General features: G+C 45.1%; 1 protein-coding gene across 3 annotated transcripts in view; it reads left to right on the top strand.

Moving 5' to 3' along the window:
• Positions 1–17,462, top strand: part of SASH1 (SAM and SH3 domain containing 1) — a 264,495-nt gene that overhangs the window by 86,887 nt on the left and 160,146 nt on the right. The gene's annotated exons all lie outside the window — the stretch shown is intronic.

Here is a 17,462-nt window from a genome sequence, read left to right as displayed (position 1 = left end):
ATGGGAAATCAAGACAAACCCAGTGCCATTAAACTGATTTACAGGGAGAGTGTAAAGCTAACCAGCAGACTGGACTACCATGACATGCTCTCTCCCGTGAGAAAGTCCATTTGGGAAATTTAATTAGGGCCAGAAGGGCACCCAGTTGGGCAGTCTGGATCATGTGCCCATGTCCTCTTGAGTAGACCAGAATCCTCACTTCCCCTAGAAGGCAGTGTGGCCTGTACCGCAGAGCAGAGGTGCTGGACTCAGCCATCACCGTGACAGTGATGCAGCCTTGATCCAGCAAGGGCTAGGGTGACAGGAAGGGAGCTAAGGTCGTGGAGGGAATGGATTTGAGAGGTGTGTTTGGGAGAAATGATGGGCCTTGGCTGCTGATCCTCGGCGGCAGGGGGCGGGGCGGATGAGAGAAGTGGGGAGGCTGGCATCATGCCTGAGGCTCCCAGGTGAAAGGGATGGGGGGGTATGTGGTAGGGGAGCTAAAGAAGATGAGTGGCCTTCGTGTGGGTACACTCTTCAGCTAACTTTTATTTTTTATCATTGTGTTCTGAATTCACAGCATTTTAAAATTTATTTTTTAGTTTATTTATTTTTGGCTGCGTCGGGTCTTTGTTGCTGTGCGCACGCTTTCTCTAGTTATGGTGAGCGGGGGCTACTCTTCGTTGCGGTGCGCGGGCTTCTCATTGCGGTGGCTTCTCTTGTCGCGGAGCACGGGCTCTAGGCGCGCAGGCTTCAGTAGTTGTGGCTCACGGGCTCAGTAGTTGTAGCTCACGGGCTCTAGAGCACAGGCTCAGTAGTTGTGGCACGTGGGCTCAGTAGCTGTGGCTCGCGGGCTCTAGAGCGCAGGCTCGGTAGTTGTGGCGCACGGGCTTAGTCACTCCACGGCATGTGGGATCTTCTGGGACCAGGGCTTGAACCCGTGTCGCCTGCGTTGGCAGGTGGATTCTTAACCACTGCGCCACCACAGACATCCCCTCAGCTAACTTTTTAAACTTATGGCCCAAATCAGTCTGCTCAGTTTTCTTGAAATTTCCCAATTTCTAATTTTTAATTTGATCGATTAAGAAAAGACCTTCAGGGCCTCCCTGGTGGCGCAGTGGTTGAGAGTCCGCCTACCGATGCAGGGGACACGGGTTCGTGCCCCGGTCTGGGAAGATCCCACATGCCGCAGAGCGGCTGGGCCCGTGAGCCATGGCCACTGAGCCTGCGCGTCTGGAGCCTGTGCTCCGCAGCGGGAGAGGCCACAACAGAGAGAGGCCCGCGTACCGCAAAAAATAAATAAATAAATAAATAAATAAAAGAAAAGACCTTCAGTGTTCCCTCTACCCCTTACCATGCCGACATATTTTCACGTTGACCTCATTGCTCCTCTCAGGAAGCACAGTGACGAAAAGCTGCACAGTCACTATTGTAGGATATCATACGGCTGGAGTTCCCAGTGCTCAGTGACCCACGTGTGCCCACAGGACTGTTCTCAGCTGCTTGAGAAAACCAGGCGCCCACGTCGGACCCTGTGGTGGTGGTAGAATCCACACATGGACGAGGCAGATCCCACTGTCCAAATGAGTGTTGATGACAAGGGGATGAGCTTTGTTCCTGGGCTGATATCTCTAGTTGGTATAAACTACAAAATCACACGTGCAGTCTCTGGTACTTAAAAATCGGATTCCAAATAATACTTACATGAAACTTTGTGTTCAAAAAGCTCAGTAGGGGAATAATTGCCAGACTTAATTAAATGGCTCAAAAGAAATCTCAAATACCTCTGTGTTACTGTTTCTAAAAATATAATATTTTACAGATAGGTGCACCCTAGGGCTTTGTTTACACAATTAATTCTCGATTTTTAGTACTTGTAATACTAGCTAAGATTTATTGAGTGCTTATTACGTGACAGGCACTGTGCTAAATGCTGTTGGGGGGTTATTTCTTTTAAACTTTGCACAGTCCAGTGAGTTGAAATGAGATGTAGGTGCTCTCATTATCACCCCATTTTACAGATGGGGTTGAGCGAGGTTAAGTACTTGTCCAGGGTCACACAGAGCTGTGTAACTGTGTAGCTGTGTAACTTTATTGTGTAGCCCGAATAAACCCAAGAATTCTGGCTTCACAGCCCATATTGGTTTCCACTGCACTCTGGTGCATACATCAATCTCTTTCCTAAAAGGAGTTATGAGCCACTGCTACACTGGAGATGTCTGTGATGGCCAGGTGCTGGCTTGCCATTCAGTCTGGCAGCATCAGGATCTGGCAGCACCCTTCTTTTTGTGTGTCTGTGCCTGGTCAGATGGGCAGACAGGAAAGATGGGCAGGGTGGAGAAAGGGAGACAGTTCTACACCGGAGTATAATGAACAAAAATTCCATAATTATTAAGACACCGTAGGAGAAAATATATATCAGTCCTATGTTTAACATTTTGAGTTACCAGAAGCCAGGTACCGTTTCATCTTGAGAAGAGGTTGGGCCCCCACTGGCCATGAGACTCTCCTGTTCCCAAGGAGAATTCCTAAGGACGAGCACAAACACGAGATACGGTGGATGGGGCTGATGTGAGCCAAGGGGCTGAGTATGGGGTAGGACAGCATCCTTTCTACTCAGTTGTTTTATTTCCAATTTTTAATGCAGTACTCTTGGTGTGCATATATACTCTTATGCGCCAGTGTATAGCCAACTGGGAGGGATTTTCTCACTTCACAGAGAAAACTCTTCATTCAGTCAACTTTACTGAGTGTCTGCCACGTGCCAGGCACCTTGATAAGTTCAGGGGAGTTACCGGGAGCTTGGTCCTGACTATGGAATTTGATCTCTATCCAGGAGGGTATGAACCTGAGTAGAGTAGTTCCAGGCTGGAAAGCATTTTGACCTTTGGTTAGGGAACATGCCTAAGACTGCACGTCTTTTTGTTATTTATTGTGATTATTCTTTCTTAAGCTAAAAGCTTAGGAGAGACCGCCTCCGTCTTAAGCAGTCCCCCGTTGAGTGAAGCCATGCACATTCTTGACTTGTATTAATAAATGCTAGTCATCCAAGCCATTGCTCAGCCCTGCTGCTGCCAAAGAAGCTGTGGAACCGGGACCTCATTTGGGTGTGCAGGGACAGAGAACAAAACATGCTGCTCCTGTGTACATACTTGGGCTGGGCCACCCATTTCTCTGTAGCCATCAGGATTTCCTCAGGAAGCTGTCCTGGTGGAGGGCAGGCCGGGGTGACCAGGATGTGATGACACACAGCCCCCTCTGCCCTCCGGGCACTGCTCTGAGGTCAAGCCTAGATCTGTATCTGGAACCACCCTTTCCAGCCTGTAAGTTTCAAGGCCAGTTCTCCTGCCCAGACTGGGGAGGGGGAAATTGGTGGGGAGACGCTGAGTTTCTGCCCCCTGGCACCCAGTGCCTGTTTGCCATGTCATGCTCCTGCACGCAGTACTGGGGTAAAGAGCTCGGGAGGGGGCACCCCCCAGAGGCCTCCAGAGCAGCTGTGTCAGCATTTCCGAGCCTCAGCTTTTCCCACCGGGCCACGAGCCGGTCCCTCAAGGGCTGCTGGATGAGCTGTGATCCCGGCCTCAGGAAGAAACGATGGATTGGATGATGTGCCAATTTGTTTGGCCTGGCCAAGCACCCAGGCATATGTTTCCTCATTTGTGGTTGAATGAATGATTCAGCTGTACACTTGTGCATTAACTAACCCTCACTTTTATTTAAAAATAGAATGGAGGTGTACCTTCTGTGGAAGGCCTTAATAGATGGCTTTATAATTTAAATAAGCAGTAAGGTTAGCTAAGGTTTGTTATATGCCCATCTGCTCTAAGTCCATACTACTGGGATGGTGAAGTCACGTTTTGGGAGTAGACAGGGGTGGGTTTGAAGTCTGGGTCTGCTCTTCATGAGCTATGTGACAGTGGACACATTTGTTACCTCCCTGAGTATCTGTTCTCATTGGTATGGTGCAGTTAGCGAAACCTATATTGTCTTGTATGTTTTAAGTTAAATAACTTGCAAGAATACCTGAGATATAATATAGGTATATGTATCCTATCCATCTATCTATATATATAGGTATTTATACACTCAATAAACTTAAACTGTCCCCTACCTCTCATCTTTCAACCTCCCCAACACACACACACGCATGCACGTGCATGCACTCATACCCCGCCCCCATTCTATTACCAGTTTATTCTACAAACTTAATCAAATGGAACAAAAGCAAATCATTTTAAAGCCGTCCATATGATGATGTCTGAAGCTGTATGCTGTACCATATTCCCCAGGATAAGGATTCATTCATTTGTTGCGCTTTTGTTAAACACCTACCTGTGCTACCTTGTGGCAGGCACTGCAAAGGTTTATAGATGCATTGCCTTGCAAGAAGACGCATGCATTGGCCCAGCAGAGCTAATATGTATTGGAGAGAGTACTTGAATGTGCAGATGTGAATGAACTAGGAATAACCCCATGCAAGGTAGAGTGACTGCATAAACGTTAAGGGAACAAAGAGCATAGGAGGGACCTGCCTTTAGGTATATCCCCCTGCCATGGAAGAGGAATCGGCCATTTTGGAAGCTGGACTTTATCATGGGTCTCTTGGCTTTCTACACATTGCTTTTTGTTTATAGCTATACCTGCTTCACACACTGAAACTGTTTCTACCTGGACAAAGGCAATGTCTTTATGATGCAGTAAAAATTTTGAAGCTAGATAATCCAGAGTTGGTCATGATATCCTATAATATTGTGAGCACCAGTGGCATTTTTTTTTTTTTTTTTTTTTTTTTTTTTTGCGGTACGCAGGCCTCTCACTGCTGTGGCCTCTCCCGTTGCGGAGCACAGGCTCCGGATGCGCAGGCTCAGCGGCCATGGCTCACGGGCCCAGCTGCTCCGCGGCATGTGGGATCTTCCTGGACCGGGGCACGAACCCGTGTCCCCTGCATCGGCAGGCGGAATCTCAACCACTGTGCCACCAGGGAAGCCCACCAATGGCAATTTGAGAAGACCTAGTTCCCCGACCACGGGTCGAACCCATGCCCCCAGCAGTGCAAGTGCCAAGTCCTAATCACTGGACCACCAGGGAATTCCCCGGACATCTTTTATTAAAAAACAAATTGTGGAATATGGATAAAATCCAGTGCAACTTTAAGAAACTGGTAGGTGATTAGCTATCATTGGCTATTGAAAGATAGTTGGCAAGATTTGGCCTCGGGAAAAAATTCACACAGAAGTAGTCTGTGGAAAGCTGTGTTTTGTTTTGTTTTTTCGCTGCGCCTCATGGCTTGCAGGAACCCGCGCACCCTGCAGTGGAAGCGTGGAGTCCTAACCACTGGACCACCAGGGAATTCCTGGAAAGTTTTGAAATACTAGTCCCAGCCACTAATCCTTGAGTTCTGCTATTTGAGTGTAGTGGGATGAGATGTTTCCATCTCAGACTTTTCCTTTCCTTGTCTTTGAACAGTGCCATCTTGGTGTTCTCCTATTAAATTCTCTCTCTGGTTTGGTGTTATTTAGGGTCTCTTGCCTTTTCAAAAATGTGTTCCAACCTAATACGGTAGTCTCAAATGAGGACTGAAATATATTTGTGTAATAAATAAAATTATATAATGAAAAAAAAAAACTGGTGAAGTATATTGCCAAGTGCCTCAAGCTGGGTATCTTTCCGTTGGCTATCTCTTTGAATGTTGCTGTCTGAGTACCAGCCTCATGGAACTATAGTTTTCGGGAATGGCTAATGTTCTTCCATGTTTTGTACCTTTTAGTGGTTTTGTTGCCACGGAAGGGGGGAATGGGAGAGAAGAGGCTAAAGTCACTGGGCTAATCTTTAGGAAAAAATGAAATGAGGTTGAAATTAATTGACTAATACCTTTTTAGATGTTTTCTGAATTATTTCTGTGGAAACTCAAATTGACTTTTCTGCGTTGTCACCTATGACTCATGTCAAGCCTCTGTGGCCACACTTGTCTATAGGGAGGTGGGGACAACATCTGACCTCAGTCTGGGCATGGAGCCAGGAGGCCCTATGGGTTCACAGTGCTGGCAAAGTAAGGAAAGAGAGTAATAGGGGCGGGAAGCCTTTCACACACCAGGTTTGCAGGAGGGTGGTGAAGTAGCTGCAGTTGGGGAAGAGTTAATTTTAATGGCCTTTTGAGAATCTTTATTTCCTGCATTTATGGCCTAGTTCGCCCTTGCGGGTCAGAAGGTCTTGTTCTGGTATATTCATTAACAGAGCTAATTTTCCTCAGTAGCAGTTGTTCACAGAACTTTCTCTCTAAATCTAATATAAAAAAATGATTTGGCATTATTAAGCTAGATCATTTATAATCTGGATATACAGAATGTCTTGAAACAGTCCTCACTCATTTTCACAGTATGGAATACTATGAATACTTCTCTTCTGATTACGTGAAATTGTTTAAATTGCATATTACATAAGGAAGCAGAACATCACCCTACCACGAATTCAGAAACACTGTCATGTAAAAACCTGCTTCCACTGCCATGTCCTTTAATCATTTTCAAATTTGCGCACTGGAGCCAGTTCTTTAAAAGGCCTGTCTGTGTAAGTGAAAGAATTTTCCTTTGGTACTGGCTGTTTTGCAATCTTACGCTCCCTATGTTTGACTTTCTCACATTTATAAAACTAATAAACTACATAAACATAAAAGTGCGAAGTGTTAGAACTGACACGTCTTGGGAGTTTGTTTTTAATAAGCTCATGTAATTAACACCTTGGACTATATATTCCATTTGTTTCTTTAGAAACCGTGCAAAAAGAACAGGATGATACACATACAAAAGGCACCAGCAGAGTTAATATTGGCCTTTTAAATTATGATTAAGCCATGGGTGTTTAGAAGCTAAAACTTGCCAGTTACTTTAAGTCTGAAGACTGAGGAGTAGATCTGTTATTTAGAAAAAATAAATTAAAACGTAGAGCAGTATATGAATTGTTTAGGTCCATCTTCCCCAGGACCTTCCCCAGGACACTATACCTGAGTATAGTGTCTGGCACAGTGCTTGTGGATTGAGCATTTTATTTCATTCATTCATTCAGCAAATTTATATCGAGAGTCTCCTAGGCACTGTCCTCAACACTGAACAGTGAACAAAACTTAGAGAAAAATCCCTGCCCTTATGGACCTTACACTTTAGTCGGGAGACAGAGACTGGAAAAGTTAGGAGTCATGCAACTAGTTTAGATGCTGAAAAGTGGTAAAGAGAAAAGATAAGGCAGAGAATGGGGTTAGAGGTTGTGCGTACAGGAGAGGGAGGTTGCAGTGTTAGCTAGGACGACCCTTGAGAAGAGGGTATTGGAGTCACCTTTGCAGGAGGGGGTGGGGGGCACGTAACTGTGGGAAGAGCACAGCAGGCCCCAGGGAGGAGGAGGTTCAAAGTCCTGGCTGGGGCTGGTGGGTTTGGGCTGTTGGAGAAGTAAAGAGGTGGCCCGTGTGTCCCTGGGGGCAGTGAGCCTGGGAGAGTCATAAGATGAGGCAGGAGACAGGTGCTGGTTGGAGGTGCAGATCGGGAGGGTCTTTCAGGTCATGGGGGGATCGAGGCCTTTACTCTGAGTAAGAGGGGAGCCTGAATAGGGCTTTTGAGCAGGGCGACAGGATCCGAATAGGTTCTAACAGAGTCTCTCCAACTGCTGTGTTTTGAGGGTGTGCAGGGTTGAAAGGAGGCAGCCCAGTCTTTGATCTCCCAGAATAAAACAGCTGTTAAATTGCTGTGCTTTGTGAATGGAAAAGCACAGCCCATCCCGACAGAATCAGCATTTTAAAACTGGGCAACCCTTTAAGAGGCCTGATAGGGTTACCAACCAGGGTTCTTGGCATCTTTAATCGCTAGAAATTGATCAGAGGCCAGACAAGAAATTCACGCAAGACTTTATTGGGGCCCCTTACTGAGAACAAGCAACAGGTCCCCTTGCCCGCTTGCTCTCCAAAGGCGGGCCTGATGAGCTGGTTCCTTCCATGGGGTGAGGGTAGGGGTGTGTCCAGGGGTCCAGCCGGAGGGGGGGCTTTGGTGGATTGCCCACCCCTTTGGTGGTGTTGTGTGCAGGGGGCATGCACAGTACTCTGCTTTTGCTCCCGACCCCCTGCCTTTGCTCCTGGCTCTTCAGAAGTGGCAGTTGGTCTTTTTGGTCTTTTTGTGTCTTTTTGTCCATAATTTGCCCCAACTGCACATGCATGCAGTTATTTTTAGTGCCTTATAGTTTATATTTGTATTTTGTTGCTGGAGGAGACGTTTGTCTAGCTGCAGGCACTGCAGCAAAGGGTCCCAGGTCCCCGGTCCCAGCCTGTCTGAGTGGTGCATATAATTTTCTTTGTAGGCTCCCCCACCACCACAATGTGGCAAACAATTAAAATAAAAATGTGTCCCATACACATCACAGAGAAGAAAGTGAAATTGCCCTTTTTAAATGCAGCAATTAAGAAGAATAAAAAGGTTTGGGTAGGCAGGCGGTAGATGTGTTTTAACTTGTTCCTTTCCTTTAGTGAGAGTGTTTCTTTGTGAATCCAAGATCATGGATAGGAAGGAGGGGGCTCTGTCAGAGCAAACATTGACCTGTAAAGCTATTGGAAGAAACAAGATTTGGCTGACGAGTAGATAAAAATGTTAATTCTTTCTTTTAAATTGAAGTATAGTTGATGTACAATATTACGTTAAGTTATAGGTATACAAATAGTGATTCACAGTTTTTAAAGGCTACACTCAATTTATAGTTGTTTTAAAATATTGGCTCTATTCCCCATATTGTACAATATAGCCTTGTAGCTTATTTTACACCTAATAGTTTGTACCTCTTACTCCTTTACCCCTATATAGCCCCTCCTCCCTTCCCTCTCCCCACTGGTAACCACAAGTTTGTTCTCTATATCTGTGAGTCTGCTTCTTTTTTCTTATATTCACTAGTTTGTTTTATTTGTTTAGATTCCACATATAAGTGATATCATATGGTATTTGTCTTTCTGTTTCTGACTTCACTTAGTATGATAATCTCTTAATTCCATCCACGTAGCTGCAAATGGCATTATTTCACTCTTTTTTTATAGCTGATTAGTATTCCATTGTATATATATATATATATATATATATATACCACATCTTTTTTATCCATTCATCTGTTGATGGACACTTAGGTTGCTTCCATATCTTGGCAATTGTAAATAATGCTGCTATGAACATTGGGGTGCATGTATCTTTTTGAATTTGTGTTTTCGTTTCTTTCGGATGTATACCCAGGAGTGGAATTGCTGGATCGTTGGGTAGTTCTACTTTTAATTTTTTAAGGAACCTCTGTACTGTTTTCCACAGTGGCTGCACCAGTTTACCTTCCCACCAAAAGTGTACGAGGGTTCCTTTTTCTCCACATCCTCACCAGCATTTGTTATTTGTGTTCTTTTTGATGATGGCCATTCTGACAGGTGTGAGGAAAAATGTTAATTCTTTGATGAAGGGAATTGCTCTTTCAAAAAAGTATACGTCAGGGCTTCCCTGGTGACGCAGTGGTTGAGAATCCGCCTGCCAATGCAGGGGACACGGGTTCAAGCCCTGGCCCGGGAGGATCCCACATGCCGCGGAGCAACTAAGCCCGTGCGCCACAGCTACTGAGCCTGCGCTCTAGAGCCCACGAGCCACAACTACTGAAGCCCGCGCGCCTAGAGCCCGTGCTCCGCAACAAGAGAAGCCACCGCAGTGAGAAGCCCGCGCACCGCAACGAAGAGGAGCCCCCGCTCGCCGCAACTAGAGGTAGCCCGGGCGCAGCCACGAAGACCCAACGCAGCCAAAAAAAAGAAAACTATACGTTAGAAATTTAAACTGCGGGTGTCATGAAAAAGCCAGTGGCGATGTTAGTAACTTCTCAGCTTGTGAGCAAATTGAATATTTTCATTCTTGTGATAATTGGCTTAGTTAGAATGATATCAATTCGTCTTAGATTTTTGTTGTTGTTTCACTTAGTTCCTAAGAAGCCCGTCAAGTGTTCGTTGTAACCACGTATAGAATGCGGTAGAAAGCAAATCGTCTTCACTGTCAACTTTCAAGATGTTTTTAATCTAAGAGTAAGAACAGATCCATGTGCTTAAGATGCTTTTTCAGAGCATTTTCACATTATATTCTTGGCGAACATGAAAGTCTTTTATGATGGAAATTGAAATCATCTTGAGGGGAAATGATGTAGTTAAGAAAGAACTTGTCTTCCCCCAAAATTGAAGTAAAAGTATGGCTGTCATGTCATGTAATATTTTATGTGGTTACATTCGTAGATGGACAGATACGTAGATACAGTGATACGCACGCATGTGCCTGCAACAAGGGCAGTAATTTTGTGGGGCTGACATTCTTTAAATCTGATTATTCCTATACGTGAAAGGTCAGAATGTGGTACAGAATGAAGCCAGATTTTCTGCGTTCACCCTCCATTCACATTCACAAGCAGGCCTATGTCAGAAGCTAAGTCAGGAAGTGAGCTGGGAGGGGGCTAGATGTGTAGTGAAGAGTTGTTTGGGGATCACTGGGAGTTTTTCCAGGGCAGTGGGTGAACTGGTTTCTCCCTGACTTTGGAAAGAAACCACTCAGTTGGTGTCACATGAGCGAAGGACCCTAAAATCGTCTCCAGTAAATAGGAACAAACAGGTGTCTCTTCAGCTCACGATAGCTCAGTCCCATAACGGGAATAGGCAGGGCTTATTCTCTAGGCAACTAGAGTAAGCCTGTGCGCAGCAACGAAGACCCAGTGCAGCCAAAAATAAAAATAAAATAAATAAATTTATTTTTAAAAAAAGGGGAATATGCATGTTTCAGAGGCCACAGCGTTGCTCTGGTATTTGCTTTCTTACAGCCAGTTGCATTCCAGGTGTGTTTTCCTACTAGTTTCCCTGAAGGGAGCTTAATGCAGAGGATTCAACCAGAAAAGTTCCGGGTGTGTTCAGTGCCTTTTTAAGGAAGGCACTCTCTTTGTTTCCAAACACCTCTTTTAAAAAAATTTTATTGTTGTACTGTTGACTTACCATGTGTGTTAGTTTCAGGTGTACAGCAAAGTGAATCAGTTATACATATACATATATTCACTCTTTTTTTAGAGTCTTTTCCTGTATAGGTCCTTACAGAGCATTGAGTAGAGTTCCCTATACTACACTAATTCCAAACACTTAATTGCTTTTTCTGTCAGGATAGAGAAGAATGTGAGGCTTTAATCTTTAACCTTTAGACCTTAAAGCCCATTGCACCAAGAAAGTTTGTCCTAAATCTTTTAGGGATAAAAAATTTCCATTGGATTCTTCCAAGATCTATGACCCTTAACATGTTGAGAATTATCAGCATTAAGTGGAGATTATTAGGAATCATTAATTCCTATACATGAAGAATCCTCACACCTAGGTTCTCTTCTGTCTCTTGGCCCCTGTCCTGCCACACCTCTGCACTGACCTGTCAGCCAACCCCAGGAGCTTTTCCTCTGGGAACAGGTTAGGCCATCCCATGAGTCAGAGGAGTTACCTTTATTGTTCCCACACCCTCAGTTCATTTGTCACTGTTTCTAGTGATATATTTCGTGTTTGAATGTTTTACCCATTAGAGCGAATTGCTGTTGTAAGGTTGGTGGGAACAGGGAGACTGAGCCTGTGAAAGCTCACCATTATATGTGACATGCTGGCTTAGTGGATAGAACGTCATCGCATAGTTACAGAATGAATGTTATCATTATCCGGCACCCTCAGGAAGGGGAGAGATCATTCTACTAACTTTTGTTTATTCCTTCCTTCCCTCTTTCATTCATTCATATATTCGATAGATATTTCTCAAGTAATTGCCAAGTGTCAGGTGTTGTCATGGTGTTAGGGACTGAGGTTGCAAAAATAAGACCCAGATTCAACTTTCAAGGACTTTAAAGTGTGCTGGGGACAACCACCATGTAAATAAGCGAGAGTCACTTTTAAAAAATGTCTTAAAATGAAAAAGTTCAACTACATAGCAAAGTAGAGAGAATATTTTTTTTTTTTTTTGCGGTACGCGGGCCTCTCACTGTTGTGGCCTCTCCCGTTGTGGAGCACAGGCTCCGGATGCGCAGGCTCAGCGGCCATGGCTCACGGACCCAGCCACTCCGCGGCATGTGGGATCTTCCCAGACGGGGGCACGAACCCGCGTCCCCCGCATCGGCAGGCGGACTCTCAACCACTGCGCCACCAGGGAAGCCCTAGAGAGAATATTTTAAAGAACACCCATATGCCAGCACTACAGTTATCAGTCATGGCTAATCTTGTTTCATCTATACTCCTCTCCCCTCCCCCCATGACTTTGAAGCAAATCGCAGACCTCATGGGGAATGTATGATTTATGCTTATGCAGTGGGAAGGTCAGGTGCAGTTGCGAAGGATGGGCTGCTCTCTGCAGGGTCAGTGGCATGAAAGAAGGGTGTTCCAGGCAGAAGAAACAGTATGGGGTGGGGGAGCGGGGATGATGTACTGCTGCTTGTAGTTTGATCTGGCCAAAACTGGTACATGGATGGGGGAGGTGGAGCCACAGGTGGGGGCCTAGAAAGGCAGACAGAGTACAAATGAAAAGGCTTTTGTATTGTCAGCAGCAGACTGACTTTGTCACGTCTTCACTAGGAGATGTTTATAGTTTTCAAGATTTATATTTTGAAAGTTACAGTGGGCATGGGGTATAGAGTGGGTCGTAAATGAGATGGGATTGGAGAGGGGGTGAATAGCTGGGAACCTTGGTTGATGTCTTGAAACACTGCCAGGATTAGGATAGAGAAATATTTTGAGACATTTGAGATATTGAGAGATATTGGAGAAGAAATATTATATGAGCACTTATTTATGACACATTATAAGACCTAGTGACCTCTTAACTTCGGGGATAAGTGAATGACCCTGAGAATGTTGGCACGGATCAAATGGGTTGATGCTAATCTCTGGACTACTGGAATCCAGAATGAAAGTTTGCTGGGGATGGAGAGTTTGGACTGAATATGTAGGAAGAATAGGCATAGGCATTTGTCTACAGCTAAGGAGATGAAGAAAGAGTTTTAAGAGTTATCAAAATATAAATTAAGGGCTACAAAGTTTTTTGGTAATGGGCCACGTGTTCAGTATCCTCAGGTTTGTAAGTCATGTGAATTTTTATTGATAACACTCTTTAGGTATTACCTGCCAGTTCTTCTTTTTCTTTTATTTTTTAATATTTATTTATTTAGGCCGCTCCAGGTCTTAGTTGTGGCACATGGGATCTTTAGTTGCAGCATGTGGGCTTCTTAGTTGCAGCTCGCATGTGGGATCTAGTTCCCTGACCAGGGATCGAACCCGGGCTGCCTTCATTGGGAGCACGGAGTCTTACCCATTGGACCACCAAGGACGTCCCTACCTGCCAGTTCTTAAAAATGTGGAATTTTGGCAGCATCACCAAGAAAGAATTTAATCAACACTAGCACTATAACACTGAATGGTGGGTGATAAGCATGATGCCTTCAGTTTGATCAGGTCACCAGGACATCCAAATGTCACTTAACAGTCGCACTGGGCTTCCCTGGTGGCGCAGTGGTTGAGAGTCCGCCTGCCAGTGCAGGGGACATGGGTTCGAGCCCTGGTCTGGGAAGATCCCACATGCTGTGGAGCAACTAAGCCCGTGCGCCACAACTACTGAACCTGTGCTCTAGAGCCCGCAAGCCACAGCTACTGAGCCCGCGAGCCACAACTACTGAAGCCCACACACCTAGAGCCCGTGCTCTGCAACAAGAGAAGCCACCGCAATGAGAAGCCCGTGCACCGCAATGAAGAGTAGCCCCCGCTCGCCGCAACTGGAGAAAGCCCACATGCAGCAATGAAGACCCAATGCAACCAAAAATTTAAAAATTAAAACAAAAACAAAAACAACACAGTCGCACTGCCCTCAGGAGCAGTCCTCGGAAATGAACTGGATTCAAGTGCACGTCTGACTCCATGTACACCACACCTCCTGACTCTCTGCTAAAGCCAGGGTAGAATATAATTTTCATAAAACGTAGCAGGGGCATCCCTGGTGGTGCCGTGGTTGAGAGTCCGCCTGCCGATGCAGGTGACACAGGTTCCGGCCCCGGTCCGGGAAGATCCCACATGCCGTGGAGCGGCTGGGCCCATGAGCCGTGGCCGCTGAGCCTGCACGTCTGGAGCCTGTGCTCCGCAACGGGAGAGGCCACAGCAGTGAGAGGCCCGCGTACCGCAAAAAAACCAAACCAAAACAAAACAAAACAAAAAACGTAGCAAACTCAAATGTTACGTAAAATTTAATTAACATCATAACCAGAAATTTCAGGATTGTTCTAAGATCAATATATTCCTTTCCAGGTTTCTGAGAATATCATAGATCACATTTTCCCCCTGTCAGATTTTTATTGGATCAGTGCCTGCGAATGCCCATATCCTCATGAGTATGGGCCAGAGGCAGCCAGAGAAAGCGCAAACTGTGATTCATACTCATCAAAATCTGTGAATCTGGTCTGAAGTTCTGACTTCATTCCCACCCAAGTAGCTCACTCTGCTGTTCTTTCCAAATCTGTGATTCGATTAAGCTCAGGCAGTTTGGAAAGGAGAAATGAGTTGAGTCTAAAATTGTCATCTGCTAAATCCTCATGTCCATTTTAAGTGTGAATCTGCACTTGAAGTTTTTAGAACCAGCTGTCAACATTCTAGTCTTTTCCCTGCGTTTTTCAAGTTCTGAAGGTTCCTGTGAAATGTTCTGTTTAAGCCACCGATAGCCTAGCAAATGGGATCTTTCAAAGCCTTTAATTCCACAAAGACCTTATATTAGCACAAAGTTTAGTAAATCCCTTCAACAAATTTCCATGACTTAATTATATGACTGCATTAAAATACAGCCATACTTGGCTTTTCTGTCCAGTAATAATAAGCATTCATGTTTCTTGATTTTATATTGTATACTTAGCACCCAGCACAGCACCTGGAATGCCATAGGTGTTCAGTAAGTATTATTTGAATTAATGAAGTATCCCATTAGGTGTTGATGATTGAAGAATATAATGTTATAGCTCTGATCACTTTCTTCATCACACCTGACAATCATCGTGATGTGAAAGATGCCAGCACACACTCTCCCCATGAGGAGGCCTTTTCGTTCCATTTTGTTGTAGCTACTCCTCTCCATGGCCTGTAAACTGAGTTTGTTCATATTTAAACCAAGCTGTTCAAATCCCTTCCCAGCACATACCCAGCAGATAATTAGGGATAACTAGTTCATGCATAAGATTTTGGTAATAACATTTTTGCTAAAGAACTGAAGCTTTTCTTATCCCGGGGTCAAGCAGGCTGTCCTGAGCCTGAGGGTGGAAGAGGAAAAGGAAAAAAATGGTTCTGTTGTGGCTTTAAATCAGCTCAACCACAGATGAGATTTCCCCCAGGAGAGCAGGGACCACAGGAAGAGAAGAACACAGGGAGAGCCTTTGGGGAGCATCTGCATTTAGGGGTAAGCTGAGGAGGAGAGAGAGAGTCCCGAGGAGACCCATATGCACTGAGCTCTAGAATGGACTCGAAAGTGGGAGGACCCCTAGGAGGCAGCCTGAGAGACAGACTCCACCAGTGGCTTTCAAACTTTTGGCCACAGATTCACTGGAAGATGTATTTTACATTGTGATCAGGTACAGTTATACACACACATAACTGAAAAAAATGTTGCAGGAAACAGTCCTGTTTCTTCATGGGATGTATGCCAACATTTTCTATTCTGTTCTGTGCTATGCAATGTTGTTTAAACAAATGCTGGTCTCAAATGTCACAGAATATCTTAGGACTGTGTGGTGGGTGACTTAGGACTGTGTCAACCCAGAAGTCAGAAGTGAATCAGCAGTAGCCATACTTTTCAGACTCTGAAGGTTAGTGGAGGGCAGTGGGCACTGTGGTGGCTCCCTTGTGGTGTCACGGATCTACCTTGCTAGCGTGAAGTGGTGCCCGGACCCCCAGCAAGTCCAGGTCCTGCCAGGTCTCCGTCATCTTCTGGGGGTCCTGAGCCATCTGAAGAACTCCAGCTTCTCTTGTAGGTCACCGATGGCATCAAGGTTGGAGTGGATGAGAAGCAGATGTGGATTTGCGTGGGCTCTGTAATTTGCGGCAAGCGGGCTCTGTCATTGAGGTGCGTGAGTTCAATAGTTGTGGCGCGCGGGCTTAGTTGCCCCGTGGCATGTGGGAAGGGATCCCAGTTACCTGATCAGGAATTGAACCCACGTCCCATGCATTGGAAGGTGGATTCTTTACCACTGGACCACCAGGGAAGTCCCGCCTTTATTATTTTTTTAATTTTTAATTTTATTTATTTATTTTTTGACCACACCTTGCAGCATGTGGAACTTCCCCAACCAGGGATGGAACCTTCGCCCCTGCAGTGCAAGTGCGGAGTCTTAACCACTGGACTGCCAGGGAAGTCCCTGCAGACCACTGCCTTTGGAAGCAGCTGCTGAGAGAGTGCTGGGAAGGAGGGGGTCGCCAATACTGACAGCTTGTCAGGCTGTTCTTCATGCTTCAGGAAGGGATTTATGTTAACTGGAGACCACTGATGCATGATAGTGGGGGCCATGAGCACCAAGATCATATTTGCCAAAGCAAGAGTTAGACATGGGCTCCGGCAGGTTCTGGGTGTTTTGGAGGGAGGAGAGTGGAAGATGTGAAATCAGCCCTCCTCCAGCTGCCTGCCATGTGGGTGTGCCCCCAGAGCCCTCTCTCACCACCAGTATGACTTAATTTGTCCCTCTGGTGTATGTTTTTGGTTGTTATGCGTAAAAAACTTGCCTGAGACAAACTGTATTTCAGCTCAAACCATCTGTAGAAATGCTGAGAGAGATACCTCAGAGAAATATATTTGAGATCCGTTATTACATATTCAATGGATTTCTCCAGAATGATGTGGCAGGACGGGGTGACAGAGTCGGTGCAAACATTGACATCTCACGGATTCGGTGAGGCTGAACAAGGAAACCGGAATTAAAGTCTTGTTTTCGGTAGTAGCAACTTCACCTGAAAGGTTGCCGGAAGCGTTTATCACCTCAAAATCTTTACACAAGCTAATTAAGAGTGAGAATGCATTGTGAAGTCATTCAAGGAATCAGTTAGGCTTTATTGTATTGTAGTGATTTCTTTTAGTGGATTTATCTGGTAGGGGACTGATGTAAATCTTTATATATATGAATATATCTTCATCCCTCTCCCAAACAATAGTGAGCAGTGGAAATAAAACATATAATTTATATTTCATAAAATATATCATGTACGTACTTACTATTATAGACAGAAAAGGTAGAGATGTGTGAAATAAATGAGCCAGGAGTCTTGTTCCCTTTCTTCCCCTCAACTTTGGGGATTCAGAGCAACGCATTGAGTTTTCCCTTAGGGCTCTGTCTTTATAGATGGATAAAATAGCAGGACCAAGATTTCATTTCCATTCATTTGCATGTAATCTGCATACAGCGGTACAGATTACATTGTGTCT

Source organism: Mesoplodon mirus (genome assembly GCF_964341445.2).
Source record: "Mesoplodon mirus genome assembly, chromosome: 10".
NCBI classification, from domain to species: domain Eukaryota; kingdom Metazoa; phylum Chordata; class Mammalia; order Artiodactyla; family Ziphiidae; genus Mesoplodon; species Mesoplodon mirus.
Note: the sequence above shows the minus strand (reverse complement) of the source record. Positions and strands in the feature narration are given on the sequence as shown.